General features: G+C 46.6%; 1 pseudogene; it reads left to right on the top strand.

Moving 5' to 3' along the window:
* Window positions 1-8,498: 8,498 nt before the first annotated feature.
* Window positions 8,499-12,476, top strand: LOC147980837 (uncharacterized; annotated as a pseudogene).
* Window positions 12,477-13,879: the final 1,403 nt, after the last annotated feature.

Here is a 13,879-nt window from a genome sequence, read left to right as displayed (position 1 = left end):
ATCTCTATAGATCTTAATGCCCAATATGTAAGTAGCTTCACCGAGGTCTTTCATTGAAAAACTCTTATTCAAGTATCCCTTTATGCTATCCAGAAATTCTATATCATTTCCGATTAGTAATATGTCATCCACATATAATATCAGAAATGCTACAGAGCTCCCACTCACTTTCTTGTAAATACAGGCTTCTCCAAAAGTCTGTACAAACCCAAATGCTTTGACCACACTATCAAAGCGTTTATTCCAACTCCGAGAGGCTTGCACCAGTCCATAAATGGATCGCTAGAGCTTGCACACTTTGTTAGCTCCTTTTGGATCGACAAAACCTTCCGGCTGCATCATACACAACTCTTCTTCCAGAAATTCATTCAGGAATGCAGTTTTGACATCCATCTGCCAAATTTCATAATCATAAAATGCGGCAATTGCTAACATGATTCGGACAGACTTAAGCATCGCTACGGGTGAGAAGGTCTCATCATAGTCATCCCTTGAACTTGTCGAAAACCTTTTGCGACAAGTCGAGCTTTGTAGACAGTAACATTACCGTCAGCGTCAGTCTTCTTCTTGAAGATCCATTTATTCTCAATTGCTTGCCGATCATTGGGCAAGTCAACCAAAGTCCACACTTTGTTCTCATACATGGATCCCATCTCAGATTTCATGGCTTCAAGCCATTTTGCGGAATCTGGGCTCACCATCGCTTCTTCATAGTTCGTAGGTTCATCATGATCTAGTAGCATGACTTCCAGAACAGGATTACCGTACCACTCTGGTGTGGATCTTACTCTGGTTGATCTATGAGGTTCAGTAGTAACTTGTTCTGAAGTTTCATGATCATCGTCATTAGCTTCCTCACTAATTGGTGTAGGTGTCACAGAAACCGGTTTCTGTGATGTACTACTTTCCAATAAGGGATCAGGTACAATTACCTCATCAAGTTCTACTTTCCTCCCACTCACTTCTTTTGAGAGAAACTCCTTCTCTAGAAAGTTTCCGAATTTAGCAACAAAAGTCTTGCCTTCGGATCTGTGATAGAAGGTGTATCCAATAGTTTCCTTTGGATATCCTATGAAGACACATTTCTCCAATTTGGGTTCGAGCTTATCAGGTTGAAGCTTTTTCACATAAGCATCGCAGCCCCAAACTTTAAGAAACGACAACTTTGGTTTCTTGCCAAACCATAGTTCATAAGGCGTCGTCTCAACGGATTTCGATGGTGCCCTATTTAACGTGAATGCGGCCGTCTCTAAAGCATAACCCCAAACGATAGCGGTAAATCAGTAAGAGACATCATAGATCGCACCATATCTAGTAAAGTACGATTACGACATTCGGACACACCATTACACTGTGGTGTTCCGGGTGGCGTGAGTTGCGAAACTATTCCGCATTGTTTCAAATGTACACCAAACTCGTAACTCAAATATTCTCCTCCACGATCAGATCGTAGAAACTTTATTTTCTTGTTACGATGATTTTCAACTTCACTCTGAAATTCTTTGAACTTTTCAAATGTTTCAGACTTATGTTTCATTAAGTAGATATACCCATATCTGCTTAAGTCATCTGTGAAGGTGAGAAAACAACGATATCCGCCACGAGCCTCAACATTCATCGGACCACGTACATCTGTATGTATGATTTCCAACAAATCTGTTGCTTCTCCATAGTACCGGAGAACGGTGTTTTGGTCATCTTGCCTATAAGGCACGGTTCGCAAGTACCAAGTGATTCATAATCAAGTGGTTCCAAAAGCCCATCAGTATGGAGTTTCTTCATGCGCTTTACACCGATATGACCCAAACGGTAGTGCCACCAATAAGTTGCACTATCATTATCAACTCTGCATCTTTTGGCTTCAACATTATGAATATGTGTGTCACTACTATCGAGATTTAATAAGAATAGACCACTCTTCAAGGGTGCATGACCATAAAAGATATTACTCATATAAATAGAACAACCATTATTCTCTGATTTAAATGAATAACCGTCTCGCATCAAACAAGATCCAGATATAATGTTCATGCTCAACACTGGCACCAAATAACAATTATTTAGGTCTAATACTAATCCCGAAGGTAGATGTAGAGGTAGCGTGCCGACCGCGATCAAATCGACTTTGGAACCATTTCCCGCGTGCATCGTCACCTCGTCCTTAGCCAATCTTCGCTTAATCCGTAGTACCTGTTTCGAGTTGCAAATATTAGCAACAGAACCAATATCAAATACCCAGGTGCTACTGCGAGTATTAGTAAGGTCCACATCAATAACATGTATGTCACATATACCTTTGTTCACCTTGCCATCCTTCTTATCCGCCAAATACTTGGGGCAGTTCCGCTTCCAGTGACTAGTCTGCTTGCAGTAGAAGCACTCAGTTTCAGGCTTAGGTCCAGATTTGGGTTTCTTCTCCTGAGCACCAACTTGCTTGTTGTTCTTCTTGAATTTACCCTTCTTCTTCCCTTTGCCCTTTTTCTTGAAACTAGTGGTCTTGTTAACCATCAACACTTGATGCTCCTTCTTGATTTCTACCTCCGCAACTTTCAGCATTGCGAAGAGCTCGGGAATTGTCTTATCCATCCCTTGCATATTATAGTTCATCACGAAGCTCTTGTAGCTAGGTGGAAGTGATTGGAGAATTCTTTCAATGACGCAATCATCTGGAAGATTAACTCCCAATTGAATCAAGTGATTATTATACCCAGACATTTTGAGTATATGCTCACTGACAGAACTGTTCTCCTCCATCTTGCAGCTATAGAACTTATTAGAAACTTCATATCTCTCAATCTGGGCATTTGCTTGAAATATTAACTTCAACTCCTGGAACATCTCATATGCTCCATGACGTTCAAAACATCGTTGAAGACCCGATTCTAAGCCGTAAAGCATGGCACATTAAACTATCGAGTAGTCATCAGCTTTGCTCTGTCAGACGTTCTTAACGTCGTCAGTTGCATCAGCAGCAGGCCTGGCACCTAGCGGTGCTTCCAGGACGTAATTCTTCCGTGCAGCAATGAGGATAATCCTCAAGTTACGGACCCAGTCTGTGTAATTGCTACCATCATATTTCAACTTTGCTTTCTCAAGGAACGCATTAAAATTCAACGGAACAACAGCACGGGCCATCTATCTACAATCAAACATAAACAAGCAAGATACTATCAGGTACTAAGTTCATGATAAATTAAAGTTCAATTCATCATATTACGTAAAAACTCCCACTTAGATAGACATCCCTCTAGTCATCTAAATGATCACGTGATCCATATCAACTAAACCATGTCCGATCATCACGTGAGATGGAGTAGTTTCAATGGTGAACATCACTATGTTGATCATATCTACTATATGATTCACGCTCGACCTTTCGGTCTCTGTGTTCCGAGGCCATATCTGTTATATGCTAGGCTCGTCAAGTTAAACCTGAGTATTCTGCGTGTGCAACTGTTTTGCACCTGTTGTATTTGAACGTAGAGCCTATCACACCCGATCATCACGTGGTGTCTCAGCACGAAGAACTTTCGCAACGGTGCATACTCAGGGAGAACACTTTTACTATGATAATTTAGTGAGGGATCATCTTATAATGCTACCGTCAATCAAAGCAAGATAAGATGCATAAAAGATAAACATCACATGCAATCAATATAAGTGATATGATATGGCCATCATCATCTTGTGCTTGTGATCTCCATCTCCGAAGCATCGTCATGATCACCATCGTCACCGGCGTGACACCTTGATCTCCATCATAGCATCGTTGTCGTCTCGCCAATCTTATGCTTCTACGACTATCGCTACCGCTTCGTGATAAAGTAAAGCATTACAGGGCGATTGCATTGCATACAATAAAGCAACAACCATATGGCTCCTGCCAGTTGCCGATAACTCGGTTACAAAACTTGATCATCTCATACAATAAAATTAAGCATCATGTCTTGACCATATCACATCACAACATGCCCTGCAAAAACAAGTTAGACGTCCTCTACTTTGTTTGTTGCAAGTTTTACATGGCTGATACGGGCTTAAGCAAGAACCAATCTTACCTACGCATCAAAACCACAACGATAGTTTGTCAAGTTGGTGCCGTTTTAACCTTCGCAAGGACCGGGCATAGCCACACTCGGTTCAACTAAAGTTGGAGAAACTGACACCCGCCAGCCACCTGTGTGCAAAGCACGTCGGTAGAACCAGTCTCGCGTAAGCGTACGTGTAATGTCGGTCCGGGCTGCTTCATCCAACAATACCGCCGAACCAAAGTATGACATACTGGTAAGTAGTATGACTTATATCGCCAACAACTCACTTGTGTTCTACTCGTGCATATAACATCAACACATAAAACCTAGCTCTGATACCACTGTTGGGGAACGTAATAATTTCAAAAAATTTCCTACACACACGCAAGATCATGGTGATGCATAGCAACGAGAGGGGAGAGTGTTCTACATACCCTCGTAGACCGACAGCAGAAGCATTATGACAACGCGGTTGATGTAGTCGTACGTCTTCACGGCCCGACCGATCAAGCACCGAAACTAAAACACCTCCGAGTTCTAGCACACGTTCAGCTCGATGACGATCCCCGGACTCCGATCCAGCAAAGTGTCGGGGAAGAGTTCCGCCAGCACGACGGCGTGGTGACGATATTGATGTTCTACCGTCGCAGGGCTTCGCCTAAGCACCGCTACAATATTATCGAGGAGTATGGTGGAGGGGGGCACCGTACACGGCTAAGAGAACGATCACGAAGATCAACTTGTGTGTCTAGAGGTGCCCCCCTGCCCCCGTATATAAAGGAGCAAGGGGGAGGGGCGGCCGGCCAGGAGGAGGCGCGCCAGGGAGGAGTCCTACTCCTACCGGGAGTAGGACTCCCTCCTTTTCCTTGTCCAACTAGGAGAGGGGGAAGGAAGGGAGAGAGGAAGGAAAGGGGGGGCGCCGCCGCCCCTCCTTGTCCAATTCAGACTAGAGGGGGAGGGGCGCGCGGCCTGCCCTGACCGCCCCTCCTCTGCTCCCCTTTGGGCCCATTAGGCCCATTAACCCCCGGGGGGTTCCGGTAACCCCCCGGTACACCGGTTTTATCCGAAACTTCTCCGGAACACTTCCGGTGTCCGAATATAGCCGTCCAATATATCAATCTTTATGTCTCGACCATTTCGAGACTCCACGTCATGTCCATGATCACATCCAGGACTCCGAACAAACTCCGGTACACCAAAATATATAAACTCATAATGAAACTGTCATTGTAACGTTAAGCGTGCGGACCCTACGGGTTCGAGAACAATGTAGACATGACCGAGACACGTCTCCAGTCAATAACCAATAGCGGAACCTGGATGCTCATATTGGCTCCTACATATTCTACGAAGATCTTTATCGGTCAGACCGCATAACAACATACGTTATTCCCTTTGTCATCGGTATGTTACTTGCCCGAGATTCGATCGTCGGTATCTTAATACCTAGTTCAATCTCGTTACCGGCAAGTCTCTTTACTCGTTCCGTAATACATCATCTCGCAACTAACTCATTAGTTGCAATGCTTGCAAGGCTTATGTGATGTGCATTACCAAGAGGGCCTAGAGATACCTCTCCGACAATCGGAGTGACAAATCCTAATCTCGAAATACGCCAACCCAACATGTACCTTTGGAGACACCTGTAGAGCTCCTTTATAATCACCCAGTTAAGTTGTGACGTTTGGTAGCACACAAAGTGTTCCTCCGGCAAACGGGAGTTGCATAATCTCATAGTCATAGGAACATGTATAAGTCATGAAGAAAGCAATAGCAACATACTAAACGATCGGGTGCTAAGCTAATGGAATGGATCATGTCAATCACATCATTCTCCTAATGATGTGATCCCGTTAATCAAATGACAACACATGTCTATGGTTAGGAAACATAACCATCTTCAATTAACGAGCTAGTCAAGTAGAGGCATACTAGTGACGTTTAGTTTGTCTATGTATTCACACAAGTATTATGTTTCCGGTTAATACAATTCTATCATGAATAATAAACATTTATCATGATATAAGGAAATAAATAATAACTTTATTATTGCCTCTAGGGCATATTTCCTTCAGAGGGCAAGGCTGGTGTTCGGCTTGATCACCGTAGAGATTGCAGCCCCCGAGGCGGTGTCTAACCACCCATCCTCGATTGGTGTGGTCGGCTCCGAGCTAAGGGTCGGAGCGGACACAGGTGCGGCCTCCAGGGCACTGTTCGGCAGCAGAGCTAGATCATGCCCATCGTGATAGTGTGGCGTGCTTGGCTGTGGCTCAGATCCGTCGAAGATCAAGTCTCCGCGGTCGTTGGCCGTGTAGTTTAAACTTCCAAATCTGACCTGATGACCAGGGGCGTCGCTTTTGATCTGCTCCAGATGGCCAAACGAATTGGCCCGCAGTGCAAAGCCGCCGAATATGAAGATCTGTCCGGGGAGAAAGGTCTCACCCTGGACAGCATCGTTGTTGATGATCGGAGGAGCCATCGGGCCTAAAAGTGACGACACGGAGGAACTCTCAATGAAAGAACCAATGTCGGTGTCAAAACCGGCGGATCCCGGGTAGGGGGTCCCGAACTGTGCGTCTAGGCAGATGGTAACAGGAGACAAGGGACATGATGTTTTTACCCAGGTTCGGGCCCTCTCGATGGAGGTAAAACCCTACTCCTGCTTGATTAATATTGATGATATGGGTAGTACAAGAGTAGATCTACCACGAGATCAAGGAGGCTAAACCCTAGAAGCTAGCCTATGGTATGATTGTTGTTCGTCCTACGGACTAAAACCCTCTGGTTTATATAGACACCGGAGAGGGTTAGGGTTACACAGAGTCGGTTACAATGGTAGGAGATCTACATATCCGTATCGCCAAGCTTGCCTTCCACGCCAAGGAAAGTCCCTTTCGGACACGGGACGAAGTCTTCAATCTTGTATCTTCATAGTCCAGGAGTCCGGCCGAAGGTATAGTCCGGCTATCCGGACACCCCCTAATCCAGGGCTCCCTCACTACTACTATTTTACTTTATGCTACTCTTATCTCTTCTTATGCTGCAAGATGCTTGAAGATGCTAGTCTTCGATAGGACTAGGCCTTCTCTCTATTCTGGCATTTTTGCAGCCCAGTCCACATATACAGCCTTTCTTTGATAATGTTGCATATGTAGTGTAGATCCTTGCTTGCTAGTACTTTGGATGAGTACTCACGGTTGCTTTGCTCCCCCTTTCCCCCCTTTCTTCTTCTTTCCGGTTGATGCAACCAGATGTCGGAGCCTAGGAGCCAGATGCCACCATCGATGCCTACTACTACGTGGAGACCGCCGACGACCAGGAGTAGTTAGGAGGCTCCCAGGCAGGAGGCCTTGCCTTTTTGATCGATGTTGCTTTTGTGCTAGCCTTCTTAAGGCAAACTTACCTAACTCATGTCTGTACTCAGATATTGTTGCTTCCGCTGACCCTTGTGTTTTCGAGCTTATGTATTCGAGCCCTTGAGGCCCCTGGCTTGTAATATAAAGCTTGTTTTATTTTAATTTGTATCTAGAGTTGTGTTGTGATATCTTCCCATGAGTCCTTGATCTAGATCGTACACATTTGCGTGTATGATTAGTGTACGTTTGAATCGAGGGCGTCACAAGTTGGTACCAGAGCTGACTGCTTGTAGGTAGCCCCCTTTCCAACTCCTTGGCCGAAGTTGAGTCTAGTCACTAAAAAACTTTTACTAACATTGGCTGTGTGGCTTACGGGCCCACGTCGCCATTGGGTGGTATTAGGATCTTTTACTCCTCGTCTATACTCTGGGACTCTGATCTCTCTCCCATTCAGGTTAAACGAATTTACTAACTCTAACATTAGGATCCCGTGACCACATTCACCCCAAAGTTGGATAAGCCATAGATATTCCTTAAAATAGTATTCTGAATAGTACACAACCTGTCGTGTTGACTACGAAGTGGTATCCATCGTACCTCTTTCATTATGCTTGTTTCAACATAAATGATCCTTGTCATTGCAAATGCTTAATGATGAACTACCCCTTGTTACATGTTAGTAGGATGGTTAGACCGGCTGGTCGTGGCCATGGTGCCAACAATCCACCACCGCCCGAATTCTTTGCTAGAATGATGCAACAGTTTGAGCTGAATCGTCAATTCATGGAAGGAAGGATGGCTCAGTTTCCTCGCCCCAACATGAATTAACAGCCAACCCCAGTAAATCTGCAGGACTTCTTGCGCCTCAACCCAACTATCTACCTCAGCTCAACTCAACCCCTTGATGTTGATGACTGGCTCCGCGACATCACATATGAAATGGAGTCTGCTAGTGTGGCCCCTGCTAACTATGTCACCTTTGCATCATTATTTCTAAAGGGTCCCGCTGCTCAATGGTGGGACAGTTAGGCGTACCCTACCTGCTGGAACGGTCATCACTTGGCCGGATTTCCAAGCTGCCTTTCGTGCCCGCTTCATTCCTCAGGGAATCATGGATAGGATGAAGCGGGATTTCCGCAACCTCACCCAAGGCAACAAGTTTGTAGATGCTTATCAACGGGAATTTCTGGACTTGTCACGTTATGCTGAAGAAGACATTGCAACTGATGCTCATAAGCAAGAGAAGTTTCATGATGGACTTCACCCTGATATCAAGCTAGCACTGCTCATTCATGACTTTGCCGACTTCGCCACCTTGGTGAACAAGGCTATTCAGGTTGAGACTGGTCTACAGGAACACCAGGGATCCCTCAGGCGCAGCCGTGACGCTGGCTCATCTTCGGGCCCGTAAGCGCAGAAGCGTCAGATATGGATTCCCCACAGCATGTATCATCCAACTGCACCTACACCAAGACAGGCCTATGCTGCACCTCATCTGCCTTCTCCACCGCAGAGGCAGCCTCTTCGAGTTGCACCACCCCAAGCTCCTACTCCCAATCCCAATGATGGTTTGTGCTTCCGATGTGGCCGTCCAGGTCACCTTGTCAAAGAGTGCAATCAGAACAAGAGCCAGCTGGCTCTGCCTTCTAATGCTCGTGGTAACAATCAGCCCCGCAACAACAATGCCAGACCTTATGGTCATGGTCAGGCTAATCATATTGATCTGAATGAAGCTCAAGACCAGCCTGCCACTGTGATGGGTACTCTTCTTGTTAATTCAGTACCAGCTGCTATTTTATTTGATACAGAAGCATCACATTCTTTCATATATGAAGATTTTGCATTCATGCTTGGCATTAAATACGAAGAGATGCACATTCCACTAGTGGTAAAAAACCCTGCGGGCCAATGCCGAACCACCATGGTTAGCCACAACATCGTCATTGAGATTGAAGGATTAGAGTTCCATGCCTCTCCCATTATTCTGAAGTCTTCCAATATTGACCTCATTCTGGGAATGGATTGGTTGAAAGCATATACGGCTTCTATCGTTTGTGCCACTAAAACCGTCCACCTTCTGCACCCTTCAGATGAGATAGTAAGCTACAATGCTCGTCTGGTTCAAAACGCTGAAGCACGACTTTATGTCTTGAATGCGTTGAACGCAGTACCTCTTGAGGGAATTGAAAAGATTCCAGTCATTCACGACTTCCAAGACGTCTTTCTAGAAGAACTTCCAGGAATACCCCCTGCCCGGGCTGTCGAGTTCATCATCGACTTGAAACCAGGCACCGTTCCTATCGCCAAGCGACCCTACAAGATGCCACCTCATGAGCTCCTTGAACAGAAGGAGGAAATCGACAAATCTCTTCGCAAGGGTTTCATTCGTCCAAGTTCCTCTGCTTGGGGAGCACCTTCTCTCTTCGTCAAGAAGAAGGACGGAATGAACCATCTGGTCCAAGACTACCGTCCTATCAACCAAGCTACAATTCAGAACAAATATCCCCTTCCTCGGATCAATGATCTGTATGATCAACTGGCTGGTTCATCGATATTCTCTAAACTCGACTTGAGGTTGGGTTACCACCAGATCCGTGTTCGTGAAGAGGATATTCCAAAGACCGCATTCGTCACTCGTTATGGTTCTTACGAGTACACCATCATGTCATTCGGTTTAACCAATGCTCCAGCTACATTCTCTCGTCTGATGAACTACATATTCATGGATTACCTCGACAAGTTTGCCGTAGTCTATCTGGATGATATTATTGTATATTCAAAGAATAAAGAAGAACATGCTGAACATCTTTGTCTTGTTCTGGAGAAGCTTCGAGAACATCAACTTTATGCCAAGTATTCCAAGTGTGAATTCTGGCTTCCCGAAGTCACCTACCTTGGTCATGTCATCTCCAAGGATGGTATTGCCGTCAACCCAGAGCGCGTTCAGGCTATTCTTGATTGGACCCTTCCGAAGACTGTCAAGCAAGTCAGGAGCTTTCTCGGACTAGCCAACTATTGTCGTCACTTTGTCGAGAACTTCTCCAAGATCGCCAAGCCCGTGACTAATCTACTTCACAAGGGCGTTAAGTTCGATTGGACAGACAAATGTCAAGAAAGTTTCCAGGCACTCAAGGACAAGCTGACTTCTGCCCCAGTGCTTGCTCCCCCTGATTCTCGCAAGGACTTTGTCATCTATTGCGACGCTTCACGACAAGGATTAGGCTGTGTCCTAATGCAAGAGCGCAGAGTGATTGCTTATGCCTCCCGTCAAGTGCGTCCTCATGAAGAGAACTACCCAGTTCATGACCTCGAGCTTGCTGCGGTTATCTTTGCACTGAAGTTATGGCGACAGTACCTTCTCGGTAATCGTTGTGAGATCTTCACTGATCATCAGAGTCTGAAGTACCTGTTTACTCAGCCAGATCTGAACCTCCGTCAGCAACGATGGATGGAAGCTATTGCTGACTACAACTGCGGTATATCCTATACCCCTGGTAAGGCTAATGTAATGGCCGATGCCCTGAGCCGTAAGTCTTATTGCAACAATCACATGGTTTTCAAAGCTCAACACCGCCTTTATGAAGAGCTATGCAAGCTGAACCTTCAACTAGTTCCACAGGGTTCTATGAATAACCTTGTCTTGGAACCAACTCTTCTGAAAGCAATCAAGTCTGCTCAAGACAAAGATGCTCATGTTGATCTGATGAAAAAGGATCTTGCATTAGAGAAATCCAGAGATTTCTCACTTGGTGAAGATGGAACCTTGTACTTCAGAGATTGCATTGTAGTACCCCGGTTCGAACTTATGACAGAGAAGGTGATGAAAGAAGTGCATGACACCCCTCTCTCTATTCATCCAGGAAGTACCAAGATGTATCTAGACATCTGTCAGAAGTACTGGTGGTCTAATATGAAGCAAGACACTGCTCGATATATTGAAGAATGTGATGTTTGTCGTCGCGTCAAAGCAGAACATCAGAAACCAGCTGGACTTCTGCAACCGCTTCCGATTCCTGAATGGAAGTGGGATAAGATTCAGATGGACTTCGTCACTGGCCTTCCCAAGTCTCAGAAAGGTAACGATTCTATCTTTGTCGTCATCGATCAATTCTCGAAGGTTGCTCACTTTCTGCCAGTCAAGGAGACTATCACTGCTAGTCAATTAGCAAACTTGTATATCTCGAGAATTGTCTCACTCCACGGCATTCCGAAGGAGATCAGTTCGGACCGGGGCAGTATTTTCACTTCAAAGTTCTGGGATAGTTTCCAAGAGGCAATGGGAACTCATATTACCTGGAGCACTGCTTATCATCCCCAATCCCAAGGCCAAGTCGAGCGAGTCAATCAAATTCTTGAAGACATGCTTCGGGCTTGTGTTATTTCTTTCGGCAAGAAGTGGGAAGAATCTCTCCCTTATGCGGAGTTCTCTTATAACAAAAGTTATCAAGCCAGCTTGAAAATGGCACCCTTCGAAGTGCTTTATGGACGTAAGTGTCGAACCCCTCTGAATTGGTCAGAAACTGGGGAACGGACGCTCATTGGTCCAGACATTATTGAACAAGCTGAAGAGCAGGTTCGCATTGTCCGGGATAATCTCAAGGCGGCCCCGTCCCGTCAGAAGAGCAACTATGACCGGAAACACTGGGGTTCAACTTATCAACCTGGTGAACAAGCTTATCTGCGTGTCACTCCTTTGAGAGGCACCCATCGGTTCGGAGTCAAGGGCAAGCTAGCTCCACGCTACATTGGTCCTTGCCGCATTCTGGCCCATCGTGGACTGGTGGCTTATCAATTGGAGTTGCCACCTCAGTTCTCTCATGTTCATGACGTCTTCCATGTGTCGCAACTTCATCGATGCTTCAAGGATCCGGAACCTGAAGTGGATCCGGAATTGATTGAAGTTCAAGATGATCTCACATACAAGGAGCATCCGATCCGCATTCTTGAAGAAGCTGAACGTCGAACGCGCCAGAAGGTTACCAAGTTCCTCAAGGTGCAATGGTCGAATCATACAAAAGAGGAAGCCACTTGGGAATGCGAAGATAGCCTCCGGGTTGAATACCCCGACATGTTCCCTTCTACCTCTTAATTCTCGGGACGAGAATTTCTTTTAGAGGAGGAGAGTTGTAACACCCCGGTGTGATGATGCTACAGTAATCCCTGAGATCAAGCTAATCATTTTTCTATAACAGTGCTTGGTCACTTTGAGCAATATTCCATTTCAATTCCAGTTGAATTCAATTTCAAATTATGAGTGAAATTCAAAATTGCTCAAACATGAAAACTAAAATGTTCATCATGTGCCAAATAATCCAGAACTAATATTGGTGGTGAACCAACATTTTTCGTAAAGGGTTTAAGTGGCCTAAGCTACTTAAAACAGTGACCTAAGCAATAAATTAAATGCCTTTTTAATTTATAAATTGGCAACTATTCCAAAAGCCTCCCACCATTTTTGTGGCAGTGCACTTTAATTCTTTGAAATTGTTTTGGCCAGTGGCATAATTTTGCAAAGTCATTAATGGCTAAAAAGAAAATGCAAAAGCTTAAAAAAGAAAAAGGAAAAGAAAAGGGGAAGGGGTGGGAGAGCCCTGGCCTCCCCTTGGGCCTCGGCCCACCTCGGCCAGCCGGACGGCCCACAGCCCCCTGCCCCCTGGACCTCAACCAGCCCAGCCGGCCCAGCTCCCCGCACCGCGCCTCCCTCCTGTTCCACCGACCCGGAGCGCGCCCCACCGCACCTGCTCACCGACATCGAGGAGGATAAGGCCTCCACACCCCCCCGGCGCCTCGGACCCTTCTCCCACTCCCCCCTCGTCCTCTCTGTCTCTCCCTCTCCCCACCAGATCCGCCTGCTCGCCTCCTTCTCAGATCCACCGCCCGAACGCACCTGCTGCCGCGTGCCGTCGTCCTCGCGGTCCCCATTGTCTCCGAGCCGAGCCACCATGCCGTAGCGCTCCGCCGCGAAGAGCCGCGTTGTCTGGTGCCCCTTGTTGGAGCTGGAGAGCTCCACAGCGAGCGGTGCCAGCCGTCCCCTTCCGCCGCTGTCGCCGGCGAACTTCGTCATCTCCGGCGACTGCTGCTGCTACTAAGCTGACATCGGGCCACCTTGTGCATCCTCGGTGAGCCCCTCATCCTTCTCCCTCTTCTTGTTGACTCTGGCGCGCCCCCTAGCTGCTTTCCCCACGCACGCCCGAACGCGGCGCCACGGAGCTCGTCGCCGGCGAGTCTCCGATGACCAGTTGGTCACGGGCTTATGCCCGTTAGCTTCACCGCGCTGCGTAGCACCTGCCTAGCCCTTTCTCCCGAGCCGTAGCACGTCGTAGCTCCGTTTCATCGTCACCTGTAGCTGCTCCACCGCAAACCTCGTCGCCGGCGCCGTTTCCGGCCAAGTCCGCCCGTGCCACCACCACCAATCGACGCGACGTCGAGTGGCCATTCGAACGGACCCAGCCACGTGTTGAACGGCGCCGTAAAACGCTATTCCGATGAGGC

Source organism: Triticum urartu, chromosome 3A (genome assembly GCF_056163025.1).
Source record: "Triticum urartu cultivar PI428250 chromosome 3A, HENAU_Tu73, whole genome shotgun sequence".
Classification (NCBI taxonomy): Eukaryota; Viridiplantae; Streptophyta; class Magnoliopsida; order Poales; family Poaceae; genus Triticum; species Triticum urartu.
The sequence above is the reverse complement of the archived record's forward strand: the minus strand, read 5'-3'. Positions and strand labels throughout refer to the sequence as shown.